We start from the raw sequence: 16,200 nt of genomic DNA, 5'->3' as shown, positions 1-16,200 counted from the left end.
CAACAAAACGATGCTATAAAAGGCAAAAAAAAAAAAAAATAATAAAAAAGGGTCGGAATTGAAATATTTCTGTATTCATAACATCGAAGTTATAAGGCTATAAACATGTAAACCGCTCCAAAAAATAATTAATGCCAGCCCTAGATGTATTTTCGCTTTTAATATTCATTTAGAGGTACTTGGGTTACGGTTGTACGGAACCACCTGCTACTTTATGGTTGTAAGGGCGTGATTAACTGTATTTCAACGCCTAACCTTAATTATTTCATTTTTGACGCCACTACAACAATATACCTATTAGATCTAGTAATTCAATAATATAATTACTAATTACAACAATAGAACTAATCGTTTTGGTTATTAAGCTTGTGTTGTGAGGTTCTTGCTGTTTCTTCTCGCCGTGGGTTTTCCGACCGGTTGTAGATTTGGAATATGGCTTGTAAAAAATTAAGTAAAGTAACAGCCTGTAAATTTCCCACTGCTGGGATACGGCCTCCTCTTCCATTAAGGAGAGGGTTTGGAACATATTCCACCACGCTGTTCCAATGCGGGTTGGTGGAATGCACATATGGTAGAATTTCCAAGAAATTAGACACATGCAGGTTTCCTCACGATGTTTTCCTTCACCGCCGAGCACGAGATGAATTATAAACACAAATTAAGCACATTTATAGTGTTGCTTGCCTGGGTTTGAACCCGCTATCATCGGTTAAGATGCACGTGTTCTAACCACTGGGCCATCTCAGCTCATCTCAGCTTGTAAAAATATATCGATATAAACTTAGAGTACGAGTATAAGTATAAATATTGTTTCTCATAAAATAGGCAGTGTGGGTTGTATCACGACTTTCACCCAAAAATAAAAATAGTTGGTAGCATTAACTTTATTAGTATTATAAATGTGAAGGTACATACATATATCTGTCTCTTTCACAACCAAACTGCTGAGCTGAATTTGATAAAATTATTGCACGAAAGGACAAATGATACTTTTTTTGCCTAACACATGAAAACCAACTCCCTGAAACGCGAACGAAGACGCGAAAACTAATTTGTTAATATATGAAAGTTTTACCGCCAGTCGACACCTTAAAAAAAAATTAAATTAAAATGACTAACTAGCTGAAAGTGTGGCTGTACCCGCGCAAAAATTATTAAATACAAACATCCAACATCCGTTTTACTCCTTCAGGGGTTGTGCGTTTTGTAAAATACTTAGTGAATGTCTTCACCATATGAAGAACTTACCTGCCAGATTTCATGTTTGTAGGTATGATAGTTTCTGAAACTATGTGATTAATCTGAATCATAGATATTTTATTTCTATACTAGCTATACCCGCCCGCTTCGCTGGGCATTAGTCGCAGAAAAATAAATTTTTAATTTTGTACTTAATTGCTGATCATCAACAATGTACAAATAATAAAAAAACAAATAAAGAGATAAAAACATGCGAGATCAAATTCTTAAAAAAAAAAAAATTAATATTCGTCATCTATTTCATCTTCTTCAATGGTGTTTTCGATAGGCTGCAGATTGGTCATAACACCCATAAACTTATACGATGTTCTATAGGTACGATGAAATTTTTAATTAAATTTCTATAGTCTGTAAAAGTTTGCTTCAAACCAACACGTCCTTTTATCCGGTTCTATCGAATATCGATGTTATTACATTTACAACCTTGTCAATACTTGGACTTCCACTGTACGAAGATCTTTGTCCAATATCAGCAGCTACTTTATCATTTGATATTGTATCTCGTAAATAAATGTACTCTTTGGCTCAGAGTTTTGATTGTTCGTATCGAATGTAGTTTAATCGTTCGTTCTTGACCACAGCGTACATGTCAACAATGAATTGTTAAAACAGTTGACGACACTTCAGAATATGGTTAGATTGATTTTCTTTAATCATTATACGATACGCAAAAAAATCCATACAACTAACTCTTCGAAGTCACAGAGCCTGTCGTGAGAATATTTTGATACAGTCCGAGATTATATCCATCATCTGTTCGCATAAACATAATTGGATAATCGTAATAATTGTTATACTATTGATGTGTTTCAGCGACACCTTGATTGTTTTTGTGTCGCTTAGTGATAACAATACCTCGTTTTGTAATTTCTGTACCGACAACTACATCTGTGACTTCAGGAGCTACGGCAGCATCAAAACGCTTTTCATGCTCTGCATTCAATGGCATTCTATCTGCATTGATAATTACTTTGAATCATTTGTTGTTTCACCTTCTAGAGCAGTTTTAAAATCTTTTACTAAACATTTATTTTCATAAAGCATAATCCTAAATTTAGCGATGGTTTCTCGATTAGTTGTGGTACTGATAAATCTTTTTCTACGTTGACCATGGAATAAATGTCCAGAAACTGGATTTTATTTAGATACTGAAAGAAGTGAACCAATCATATGATACACTTTAAACGTAGACGCGAAATTATTGTATTGTACAATGTTTGTTGCTCCAAATGATGTTGTTTCAAAGCAAGAATTGTAATTTCTAATATGTTGAAGGAAATATTCAGACTCCTCAGTAGTTCCCGTAACGTAGATAAGAAGAGGTTCTGGTGGTTAAACCAGTTGTGGTAAATACATTTTGTCAGTGGAGTAGCACTATTTCAGCAGTTTATTTTAAACATCATAGCGTGACAATACGGGCATACTATATTCATTGAACCAATGATCACATCGGGATTTATTGAGATTGGTTCTAGTTCTTGACTTAGTCTATTCTAATCGTTTATCATCCAGTAAATGGGCTCGCTCGTCAGGTTTTTCAGTATCTCTTGATAAAGATTCTTGTTCGAAGATCTGGAACTTGATCATTACGTTGACTAACTGTTTTGGCAACTCTCAAAGTAGAAATTCGGATTCTATTTGTTTCTAAAGGTATTTATTGTTGGTATGTTGTTTCCGTAGCTCTTTTGGATGACGCTGCGCATATATTGTTGATGTTCCGATCTTTTTTTTCTTCAATGTCATGGTAGTTTCTATTTGTATAAATTATTTTTATGATGATCAATGATTTGCATTTTTTATTTCATATTACTATATACTTATGGGTTGATCGACATATAAATGCATCGCAATAGTCGTAATGGCCATCTGTTGGTTATTTTTAATGATACGGATGAAATAATCACTTTCTCAGTGACAAAATACTTGTACGTACTCGTTTTCATGACAATCGGTTGAACGGTCTAGATATATTTATATCGCAGCCCTACTTGGTGGCGAGTTACATCAATGGGGATAGCATAATCTCTTTATTCATTTGATCTTTATGATCAAACACATCTACTTTTGTATATAGATAGCCTATCATTTGCGCAATCACATGTTTTTCCTGTATACCAATTTTTATAAAGATCGGTGCATATGTTCTCGAGTTGTAGCAGAACATACAGACAAACAAAAATGTCACAAATGGTAAAAATTATGTCAGTCAATCATAAAAAGAATACTTATGACGAATTACGACAAAAATAAGTGTACAGGCAGACTCTAGAGATTTATATAGTAGTATAGATTTAGTATTTACGTGCGATAGCTTTATTATTAGCGTATTTCATGTATAACTTTCTATACCGATTTCTATGCTTCTTTTTTATGGAATAGTTAATACTGTTAACTTTTTTAATTTGGGATGATTGAGAGTGTTATAAAAGCAGGAATAGACAAATATAATCAGAAAGTTTCGAACTACTAAGCTATTGGGAGCGACACGTGTTATTGTGAGTCAACCATAAAAGATAGACAAAGGCTGTCATGTGATATTTTTTACATAATTTTAAGGAGAACATTTCCGTAATACACAATTTCTATGTAGCTTTAACCATTAAGGATGTACACGCGACGGAAGCTTAAAATTTGGAGTAACTTCTCCCATTTTCTGACATTTCCCTTCACTGCTCTGCTCCTATTGACTGTAGCGTGATGAAAAGTATACTATAACCAGCTCAGGAGTATGAAAAATAATTGTACCAAGTTTCGTTAAAATCCGTCGAGTAGTTTTTGTTTCTATAACGGTTATTCGGACAGACAGACAAAAATTTTACTGATTGCATTTTTGGCATCAGTATCGACCCCTGATCACCCCCTGATAGTTATTTTGCAAAAATATTTCATGTACAGAATTGACATCCTTACAGATTTATTATAAGTATAGACAAATATGAGCTAACAATATTTACAATACAAATCATTACCACGTGTACCGGTGATAAGAATTGCTAGCAGTTTTATTTTTGGGTTTTAAACTACCATCACATCACATCACATCATCAGCCCGTTTTTGTCCACTGCTGGACATAGGCCTCTCCAAGTGCACGCCACGATGGTCTTTCTCCGGCTACTCGCATCCAGCTCCTGCCTGCCGCCTTGCGTATATCGTCACTTCACCGTGCCTGAGGACGCCCTACACTACGTTTGCCGAGACGCGGTATCCACTCTACAACACGTTTTCCCCATCGGTTGTCGGTTCTACGACAAATATGACCAGCCCACTGCCACTTCAGCTTACTAGTCCGGTGGGCTATGTAGATGACTTTGGCTCTTTGACGGATCACCTTATTTCTGATGCGATCCCTCAGAGAAACGCCGAGCATAGCCCTTTCCATAACACGCTGAGCGACTTTAAGCTGTTGGACCAGCCTTGTAGTGAGTGTCCACGTTTCGGCTTCGTATGTCATGACGGGTAGGTCGCACTGGTTGAAGACTTTCGTCTTAAGGCACTTAAGGCTATATAATCAACATCCTGAGAAATGTACCGATTTTACTAGTAATGTTTTTTTAACGGTATGATTTATACGTATACTAGTAACCCGCCCCGCCTAAGCACGTGTGCAATACTGATATAAAATACTGACTTTAGAAACTTCTAAAATTATCAACGTTTCTTTAATATATTGTGAATGTATTATATCCCAAAAAAAATCCTCTTGAATCACTATATCTATAAAAAAAACCGCATCGAAATCCGTTGCGAAATTTTAAAGATCTAAGCATACATAGGGATAGACAGCGGTAAGCGACTTTGTTTTCAACCGACTTCCAAAAGGAGGAGGTTATCAATTCGTCTGTATTTTTTTTTTTTATATGTTTGTTACCTCATAACTTTTTACTGGGTGGACCGATTTTGATATTTTTTTTTTGTTTGAAAGGTAGTGCTTCCCGTGGGGTCCCATTTTTTTAAATTTTTTTTCCGATGATGGTATCCATGTGAAAACGACATAAGTCTTAAATTTGCATTATGTATATGCGCGACAAATAGGTGAATAACTGAAAATCACGTTAACCAATTTTGATAATTCTTTTTTTATTATATAATATAAATACTTCAAGGGTAATTTGGTGAAAGTTTGGTAAGGTTCTGAGCACAGGATCCATGACAAAGTAACGGAACGGAAGGGAACGGAACAATTCTGAGGAGCACGTTAGCGATACTCGGTCGAATCTTTTATTTATAGGTTATTTGGATATTTGAGTCACCTTCCGTAATGTGGTTATGTTTATGTAATTATCATAGTTGAATATTATAATCAACTAGCTACCCACCCCGGCTTCGCACGGGTGCAATACTGATACTAAATATACTACAGAATTTGTTTATATACGACATCACATCGCAAACTTCTAAAATTATCAGTGTTTCTTTACTATATTGTTCATGTTTTATATACACAAACCTTCCCCTTGAATCACACTATCTTTTAAAAAAAACCGCATCAAAATCCGTTGCGTAGATTTAAAGATATAGGGACAGAGAAAGCGACTTTGTTTTTTACTATGTAGTGATGGAACTCCTATACGGCTCGCAGTTAGGGTGCGATATGGGGCAGAATTTCTTACTATCTTTAATCAAATTTTGTGTATGTGATGTGATGTCATATGATGTACGAAATATAGTTGGTCTTTTTCAAAGTTTTTTTGCTGAGTTCGATTACAGCTCTTTCAAGGGATCCTTGTAGTTTACGCCGCGTGACGTATTAAATCCGCATTTTCGAAAGTCTATTTTTGCTTTATTCGCAAGTTTCCTTTGAAATTGTCCTCGAAGTAGTTTCTGACTCATATAAACGAAACGCTTAATCTATCCATATTAAAAAAAATTAGTTAGTCAACATCAGCTTCACTTAAAATCAAAAAATAAATAAAATTTTAACTTTATTGTTATATTTGGAGTCGGTTGACACCGACTCCAAATATACCAAAAACTATAACTACATGATATAATCGTTAATCGACTTTTAAGTAGTCTAATATTTTTCATTTCATTTAACTTAGGAAGACTCTAAAAAATATGTTGAATACGCAATTATTTTTATTACTTTTTCGTGCATATTCATTTGTTTTAAAATAGTGTTTTGTTTGAAGTCGGTTTTTCTTTTTGTTAAAATTCTATTTATATACTATGTAATAATGATGATATATGTTATCGTAACTAAGATTCATTATTCTACGATAGTTCCATATATATTATCAAGCTTGCGTTGGAATAAAACAAAATGTTTGCGCGCAATTATTAAAATTTATTCACCCTGAACAAATTTTACGGTCAACTCTTATACTATAATAATTTTCACCCGATCCTTTCGTCCTTTTGATTAAAATAGGAATGACATTTTGACCAGTATTCAAATATGAACTAATGGCTCTCTCAGAAAACTTCGCGACGTTCAAAAGATTTTTTTAAATTTCGAAACTTTTAAGAGGTTTTGTTTTAATGTTATTTCATTGTAAACTGCTAGTCATTTTGCCGCCAAAGTGATGAAACCTTTTTTTTAAATGAAGTTTGATTTCAATTAGTGTACTTTAGTTCAGTTAGCCAGTAGCCAGTTTTATAGCCAGTGGTTACCACTGACCAACAGTTTATTTGACAGTCTACCTACCAACTTTAATTATTAGCATTGTATCAAACTAAGTTACTAATAATAACTTACCTTTGGTTACAGTGCAATTATTACAGTACCAGTAGAGTTCATCTCGTAATACGATGGGATGGCATAGTTACCCCCTCCGTAACATATTTTTGTAATAGGTGGTGTTGTTTCTTCCTTTCAAACATATATTAAATAAACGCTCTTACGCATACGCTTTTTTATATTTATTGACCAAATGAGCCATATTTTCAAAATGTTACAATTTATTTGAGCCGTGATGGCCCAGTGGTTAGAACGCGTGCATCTTAACCGATGATTGCGGGTTCAAACCCAGGTAAGCATCAATATATATATACATATATATATATGTGTTTAATTTGTGTTTATAATTCATCTCGTGCTCGGCGGTGAAGGAAAACATCGTGAAGAAACCTGCATGTGTCTAATTTCATCAAAATTCTGCCACATGTGCATTCCACCAACCCGTATTTGTACAGCGTGGTGGAATATGTTCCAAACGCTCTCCTTAATGGAAGAGGAGACCTTATCCCAGCATACGGGATAGATACGGGATCAGGACAAACTCCCTTACACTTACAGATCGAAATGTTTAAATCTTATACAATAAGCATTTCTAAACTAACATATTTCGTTCAACGATTTCTTGAAATCAATCAGAATAAATAAATTAAGAGCTTCAGGAACTCTACATAATATTATGTTTCCGACTCCGCAAACTCAATAAATCCTTCTTTGGGCAAGGTATCCGTTTCTATAATAATTCCGCAGACTTTTTTAACTTTGCCGTTTCGTAAATTCAAATCGTTTGTAAATACATTGGTAAAAAAGGCATATTATTCGATACCAGATTTTGTAGATGATAAAAAGCGTGGAGTTTATACCTGTTGACTTCCAGACAGAATACATATATTACATACATATATAATTCCACCAACCCGCATTGGAACAGCGTGGTGGAATATGTTCCAAGCCTTCTCCTTAATGGGAGAGGAGGCCTTGGCCCAGCAGTGGGAAATTTCCAGGCTGTAACTTTACTTTACTTTACATATATAATTGTATTTAACAAACTAGACTGTATTTTTAAATGTTGAAAAAGTGTAACTACAGAATTTCTTGCCGGTTCTTCTCGGTAGAATCTACTTTCCGAACTGGTGGTAGCTTCACTTAATTATAAAATGAAGATTCAAAAGTGCTTGTAAAAGCCTACTTGAATAAAGTTTATTTTGATTTGATTTGATTAGGTTTCGTATATATTCATCTTAAACAAATATATCATAATAACATACATATATCATTGCTTTAATTTAAGAACGTAGTCTCGTAACCAAAAATCTCTAACATACTAATAAATAGACATAAATTATACATTGAAGCGCTTACGAAAGCCTGCTTTAATATTTTACAATTATAATTTCAAGCGCTTTATGCTTGATTACAAGTTACGTATGATAATATTTAATGGGTATGTCAAAATTGAAGTGACTTGTCATATCTTGGTATGATATTAAAATCGAATCACTTGAATAAAAAATAACTTAATTTCTATATAAAATTTTAAATTGACATGGTTATTTTTATTGTTACAGTTATTAAATACGGGATATTTCTCGTGAAAAACAAATATCGTAGAGTCTCGTGAATAAGACATTCGTAAATAACGTCGAAATATCGAGCTCCACCGAATAAAAATAAAAAACATGATAAATAACTTTTTTTTTTTTTACGCAACAAATTGTGATCAAAAACATTATATACAAACAAAATATGCAACAAAAATTCACATTCACATTGTATATTGACGTAAAAATCTCCAAAGAATTCCATCCATGTTTAATATAAAAAAACTTTTTCTATATAAATTGCGCATACCTTCAGAAACGCACCTGAAAAACTGTACGCTGAAAATGCTCGAATGGACACACAGACAAAAAAAATACAAGGAAACAAAACCTTAAAACGGCAGAGGGCTAATAAATTAATAAAACAATTTTTATTCTGTGGCTAATTTATAGGAAAAAATTCTAATAACACACTCGCATTGATAGTACGGGCGCCTCTACCTTGTTTTCGATGCTCTGCAGTGGAGTGCGAAAGAGATGCACGTAGTGAGCTTTAAAATGAGTAAAAGGGAGGCGAACATTATTGCACCGGTGGTAAGGAGTGAAAGAGATCAATAATGAGAGGCCCGAGGAGTTGAAAAGGGATTTCAGATTAAGGTCGTTGTCGAGTCATAGATTAAAAATGTGTAAATGGCAGATATATAAACAATTAAGTAATTTCATTTTTATAATATCTTAATGATTATATATTTTAAATTAATATAGGTTTTTTTACGTAAGTTTTATTTTGATTTAAAGTAGCCTGTATTTATGTTTAAAAATATTGTATTGTAAGTTTAAAATAAAATATAGTATAAAAATATATTTGCATATTTGTTTCAATTTCATAATTGTATAAATGACATTAATTTCTTTACCCGGATCGAAAAATTAAAATTTTATAGATTGACCAATTCATTTATTATTTTATTAAAACAAAAAAAAAAAGTATTTTGATACAATGTTATTATTATAAAAAAAAAAAAAACATTATTATATTGGTTGTTATAACATTCGCAATAAGCTTTGTCAAGTTACTTAATGTCTTAATTTCGCTTCAAAATTAATTACCATAGTAGGCTTTATGGAGCAGTTCTATATTTATTTAGTCTTTGTCTATTCAGCCTGGCCGGGGCTAGCGGAGCCTATACACCCTCAGTCACCGGCCGGGCGCCATTCGTAACAGTGTGTTAGTACAATAACGCAGTATTTATTACGCGGCATCTCAAAATTTGAATTACGAACGAACGTCCTGTCAATTTTGAATCTGGTGATTGTGAAATATAAATACTTTTTTGTGACTAAATATAAAGTGATTAAAAAAAAATTGGGATTTTTTTTGTTTTCGCTCATTGTGTTCTTTGTATAAATCGAATGTGCGTTCTGTTTATGGATTTTTTTAACGTGCTGTGTTGATGGAGGTGAGTTCTTTCATTAATTTTTAATGCTTTCGTTTCGTTATTAAAATTTTAGTAATTCGTAAGGGTGTTTTTTATCTGTGGAAAAGTAGTTTATTAAAATGAATGATCAAAGTGTAAAAAAAATCTTTAAGCGTGTTAATAATTAATTTATTAATTATTGGTTGGTTATAACCTCATTGCTCATTTAAACTGGTTTTATAAAATTAATATGTATCAGATTTAAACAAGTTCAAAATCTAACGGAATAAGATAAATCGTTGCTCATAATATGATTAATATTCAAATGAAAATCTTGTTTGCAATGAAATATACTAGTCACAAATTTGTATGGACTTTAATAAAAAATAATAATAACGAAATACAAGTGACAGATATATTATAGGACAATAAATTGGCTCTACAATTTTACTTTAAAGCATGATTAAAATGGCAATAGGCAATCATAAAAAAAATTAAAGTAAAACCTCCTTTCGATATTTGAATATTTTTTTTTGTTTTAACTCTTTTTATGCTTTTGTTTCTATGGGTAAAGGTAGAAATAAATATTGGACAAACTGACATTAGCGAATTCACTTGCTTTTTTATATAATTACATAATGAATACAGAGTATTTAGATTATATGTGTTGCCAAATGAATGTCAACATTATCAAGTCGTTGATAGTAGGGTGAATTACAACCTGAAAACCATTAGTTTACTAGCACACATTATACATTGATAACGCTGAATTAGGCTGGAGTTACGTTATTTTTTTTAAGTTCATTTTTGGAATGGACTTCGATCTTAATTTATAAAGCCTAATAATAAAAAAAAAAAATAAGATTCGATTTATAATTAAATTAAATGAAAATTAAATTGATTGAAAACTTTAATTTATTAAATTAATTAGCATATATATTTTGGTTTGAAAATGCCTTGTTTTGATAAATGACGGAGCATTACAATAATATCGTTTAGTGATTAGTACTGATAGATACAGTAGTTAAATGTATAAATTAATAAAATTTAATATAACGCAGAAACTATTTATTTTATTATGATAAGTTAATAAGTTATACAGAATTGACAAATAGGTAGGCTTAAACTAGTCACAATCTCAAATATATGTTAGTTCTACATATTATTACTTCATATATTATAATAATAAATAGTATGAGCGTTTTATAATTATGAATAATGATAGGTCGTGATTTAGAATATATTATAGAAATTAAAAAAGGAATAAATAGGAATTTAATACATATTCGAACAGTCCTATTCTGTAAAAATCACTTCGTATCTCACATGTGATATGATAGAAATCGGTTGATGATACAAGATTATGTGTACATTTTTTTAAATGTAATTATTATTATAATCCAAGTCGCACGTCACTGTCATTTAACGTTCTGCATTCTGCGTTGAATTATTAGTTTATTCTATATAAAAGAATAGTTATACAGATTATATTATTAGCTACTAGCGACCCGCCCCGTCTTCGCACGGGTGCAATGATTTGACATCACAATGGAAACTTCTAAAATAATCACTGTTTCTTTACTAAATTGTCCATGTATTATATAGAAAAACCTTTATTCTCGAATCACTCTATCTATTAAAATAAATAAAAATTTTAACAAAAAGAAAAACCGACTTCAAACAAAACACTATTTTAAAACAAATGAATATGCACGAAAAAGTAATAAAAATAATTGCGTATTCAACATATTTTTGAGTCTTCCTAAGTTAAATGAAATGAAAAATATCAGACTACTTAAAAGTCGATTTACGATTATATAATGTAGTTATAGTTATTGGTATATTTGGAGCCGTTGTCAAAAAAAATCAAAAAAGAAAAAAAAAATACAGACAAATTGATAACCTCCTCCTTTTGGAAGTCGGTTGAAAATACCACATTGAAATCCGTTGCGTATAGGGACAGAGAAAGCGACTTTGTTTTATATATGTATGTAGTGATTAGTGCTGGAAGTATTTTAATTTAAGCATCGCTAAATTATATATCCAATTGCGTGTCAATGACCTGCAATTTAATTAGCAACACATAAAATGTTATTGATCAATATCACTGATCTATTATTAAAAAAATAAAAAGATATCCGTTATGAGGTTTTATAACCTTTTTATTTATATCACCACACTAGTGCTACTAGTTTAATGTCGTATGCTTACTACCGTTGTTAATATATACTTTAATTCGTATAAAATTGCCCATTCATTTTTAAGTCGAGTAATGGAACACTTCGACATAAAAAAAAATTGTTCCAATTTCAAATTTCTATACTGACTTATAAGCTGTACGTTGGTCGTGAAAATAGACTAATGTGTATATGTATCGGAAAGAAATTACGAAATGGATGGCACACGTGTATTTATTGAGCGTTACAAGTTAAGAAGGAATATTGTTGGAAAGAAATTCTGCCACGAGTCAAAATATACCTGAAAGTGTGTAGAACGGAATGATGTCCAAAAATTCTCGTTATAGGGAATGAGAACTTGACATTTGATTTACAAATCGTTGCTATAAAAAAAATCACCAAGAAAATTTTAAGAGTCGTATCGGACACGGTATAATTTGGGGCTCGTTTTTTTTACCACAAAGACGAAGATCTTCTAAATTGGAGCCAAAAAAACGCACTTGACCATCTTGTAGGGTTTTTGTATTACAAATGGGATACCTTTAATATTTCCTAACAAGCTTAGAAGTGTTTCATCCTTGGAAGTTTTATTATATAAAATACAGACGAATTGATAACCTCCTCCTTTTGGAAGTCGGTTGATAAATATCAGAGTATTAATAAATGAGATAAGAAATCAATACGTATATCTTATGATCCTTATTATTATTTACGACGGCTAAATATAGATGTAACAAGGGAAACAAAACCTGTCAGTCAATTATTACGTGATTCCTGAACAAAAGAAAAAGCTTTATAACAAGCGTCTTAAATTTCGTATAACCTATAATAATAGTATCGATATTATTTAATGAACAGGCTCATTAACCATATTTAAATTAAATAATTAATTAGCAGATAGATAGACAAACAAGGACAACCGCCTGTAAATTTCCCACTGCTGGGCTAAGGCCTCCTCCTCTTTGCAGAAAAGGAGGCCTTAGAGAAGGTTTTGGTATAAACCTGGCATGGCTGTTCCAACGCCGGTCAGAATTTCTATGAAATTAGATACATGTAGGTTTTCTCACGTTGTTTTCCTTCACAACCGAGCACGAGATGAATTATGAAAAAGAACAAGGCAAATGAATATTCAGTGGTGCTTGCCTGGGTTTGAACCCAAAATCATCGGTTAAAATGCACGCGTTCTAACCGCCGTGCTATATCGGCTCATGCGGATATTTAAATACATTGAAGTATTTATGAAATAAATTAACATTAAGAAGAATCAGCGCTGTTTTCCTATCGGTTCGAATCCATAATCTTCTGTAAAAAATCTTGTGTTGGGCTATTTCAGTTAAAAATAACGTCTTACTTCCAATAAGAGGGATATTTTGCATGTTACATCGCAAGCCAAACCGCATTCCTAAGGTAATTTAATGTAAAATAATCTCATAAAATATAATTAGATTCAGATCTCTTACTCGTGTCGTGTAGGTAACACCCACTTGCCGTTGACTTAACCGTCAAACATCAACTTGTAGTGTGAGCCGGTATAAAAAATTATAAGCCAATATAATCATAACATCTATAATGATTTATAGCTCATCCAATCATAGGACTGAAGGCAAATAAACAAATCTAACGTTGAAACGTTGAATTGATTTGATATAATTGATATCTAAAAATACGATTGCTTCAGATCTGGTCGGTAAAATAAAGTAGATATAATTAGTTAAGTGGAATTGAGAATTATAAATAAAGATATATTGATCAAGTACTGTTTGAAGTGCGTAATGGATCAGAGCTCTTATCAAATCGTAAAGACTATAAATGTATAGATGGGATTGTTTGCAAAAGAGAAACGTCTTGTAAATGTTTTTTTTTTATGGTATAGGTTGGCGGACGAGCATATGGGCCACCTGATGGTAAGTGGTCACCATCACTCATAGACAATGAAGCTGTAATAAATATTAACTATTCATTACGTCGTCAATGTGCCGCCAACCTTGGGAACTAAGATGTTATGTCCCTTGTGCCTGTATTTACACTGGCTCACTAACCCTTCAAACTGGAACACAACAATACTGAGTACTGTTATTTAGCGGTAGAATAACTGATAAGTGGGTGGTACCTACCCAGATGGACTTGCACAAAGCCCTACCACCAAGCCTTACTTTTGAGCCTCCTCTTCATTTCAGGAGAAGGTCTGAAGATTGTATACAATGCTCCGGAATGACGTGGGATACATTCAATGAAATTAGATACAAGCGGATTTTCTTTACGGTGTTTTCCTTCACCGCCCAGCATAAGCACATGAAAGTAAACGGAGCCGTACATGGTTTTGAACCCGTAATCATTTGTTAAGATGCACTTTAACCAATGAGTCATCTGGGCTATACAAAAATGTACACTTCCGTTTACAATGAATTGGCGATTGAATTAAACGACAATGATTAATACAATTAATTATACCTATGTGACTCTTACTTGAAAATATTCATCACAAATATAAAATAATATAACACGTAAAATATTTCACGTAAAGGAAAAACTGCTCGGTATTATATACTGTAGTTTTTACGTGACGCCATTATTAGGCTATTGTTTTATTATATGATTTCGGGAACGAAAAACACGATTTCCGCAACATATTGTATGTACGTGTCCACAGATTTTTTACATTGCCATGAAGATTTTTATTTTGGCTCATTTTTCATACGAAAAGGGTTAGGTCATATCCTTGTTCTCATTATTAACTCTTGACACATTGTTAGATGTATCAAATGTGATTTCATTGTGTATTCAGAGTCATACGTGGTTCAAATCCGGGACGCCATTGAATTTACATGAATTTAATTTTGTTTATCATTCATATGCTTGAAGCTGAACGAAAACATCGTGAGGGTTTTGTAAAATGAAAAGATACCTTATTTGTATTGACTAAATCGCATTGTTGCAGCATAACGTATATGTATATATTTGTATATAGATTGTCACCGTACCAAGAAGTACTTAATTGGTGGTACGGTAGGTACCACCCACAAATCAAATATTCTACCACCAAACAGTATATATCACTATATAGTATAAAACAAAGTCGCTTACCGTTTTGTCTTTCGTATGCATGCTTAGATCTTTAAAATTATGCAACGGATTTTGAAACGGTTTTTTTAATAGATAGATTGATGCAAAAGGATGGTTTATATTTTAATACGTGCACGATATAGTCGAGAATGATTGAAAAACGGTGTAAATGGTAAGACATTCTTCAGTATATTTAGTATAAGCAATCGTGTGAAGACGGGGCGGGTCGCTAGTCGTATAAAAAATAATGTTGTTTTAATTATATACTTAAACTTTTTGTCATTATGTAATTACTATCTAATATGTTAGCAAGATTATATTGAATGAATGTTTTTAATTCTGCTATATTTAATTGAACTCACAATTATGCAAATCAAACTTAAAATGTTTATCGATTTGTCAAAGTATGTTTGTGTGTTAAGGTTCTTGATTGTGAAATACATACAAGCGTCTTTTCTTAATAACGTCGTAATCATTTTCTATATAACGTCAAGGAAAATCTCATCTAAAGTAATTGAGTGAGGTATCAAATTATTTACGAAATAAGGCACTTCTAGTATGTTATTAGATCTATAATTTATACGCTTTCGGTACCGTATACATGGGATTATTTAAATTACATTTTAAAGTGTAATAATGTGGATCAAATATTATGTTTATTAAAATGTTTAATTTTGGTTACAATCGAAGTTTATTATAAAACCTTATTGGTTATTAAGGCGTGTCACAGATGAAATTTTTAGAATAGAAGCACAAACGTACTTTGAAATAAAATATTGTGACCTCTGAAATGTTAAGTGCTATAACTTTATGATGTTATGAAAATAACTTTATGAAAATATGTCGATTGAAATTATTAACTACTGTATTATATATACATATTAAAGATATCATTATCTTGTAATGATAGTCTTTGGGCCTGTAATGCGTTTTAAATTCGTCATACATTGCTTGTCAAGTTTCAAGGTCAAATAAGTGTAGCGTCTTTAAGCTTTAGAGATGTCCATATCACCACGCTTTAATATTATTTTATCTGCAGTCTATATCAAAATATGTCGTGCAC

At 32.2% G+C, this 16,200-nt stretch overlaps 1 protein-coding gene across 1 annotated transcript in view; it reads left to right on the top strand.

Annotated features, from left to right (window-relative positions):
- Positions 1-9,687: 9,687 nt before the first annotated feature.
- Positions 9,688-16,200, top strand: part of LOC124540775 (irregular chiasm C-roughest protein-like) — a 108,525-nt gene continuing 102,012 nt past the window's right edge. Inside the window, exon 1 of the mRNA XM_047118484.1 lies at positions 9,688-9,939. The gene's annotated coding sequence lies outside the window, so the exon portion shown is untranslated. The remainder of the gene's footprint in view (positions 9,940-16,200) is intronic.

Source organism: Vanessa cardui, chromosome 26 (assembly GCF_905220365.1).
Source record: "Vanessa cardui chromosome 26, ilVanCard2.1, whole genome shotgun sequence".
NCBI lineage: Eukaryota > Metazoa > Arthropoda > Insecta > Lepidoptera > Nymphalidae > Vanessa > Vanessa cardui.
This window is presented reverse-complemented; position numbering and strand designations above follow the sequence as displayed.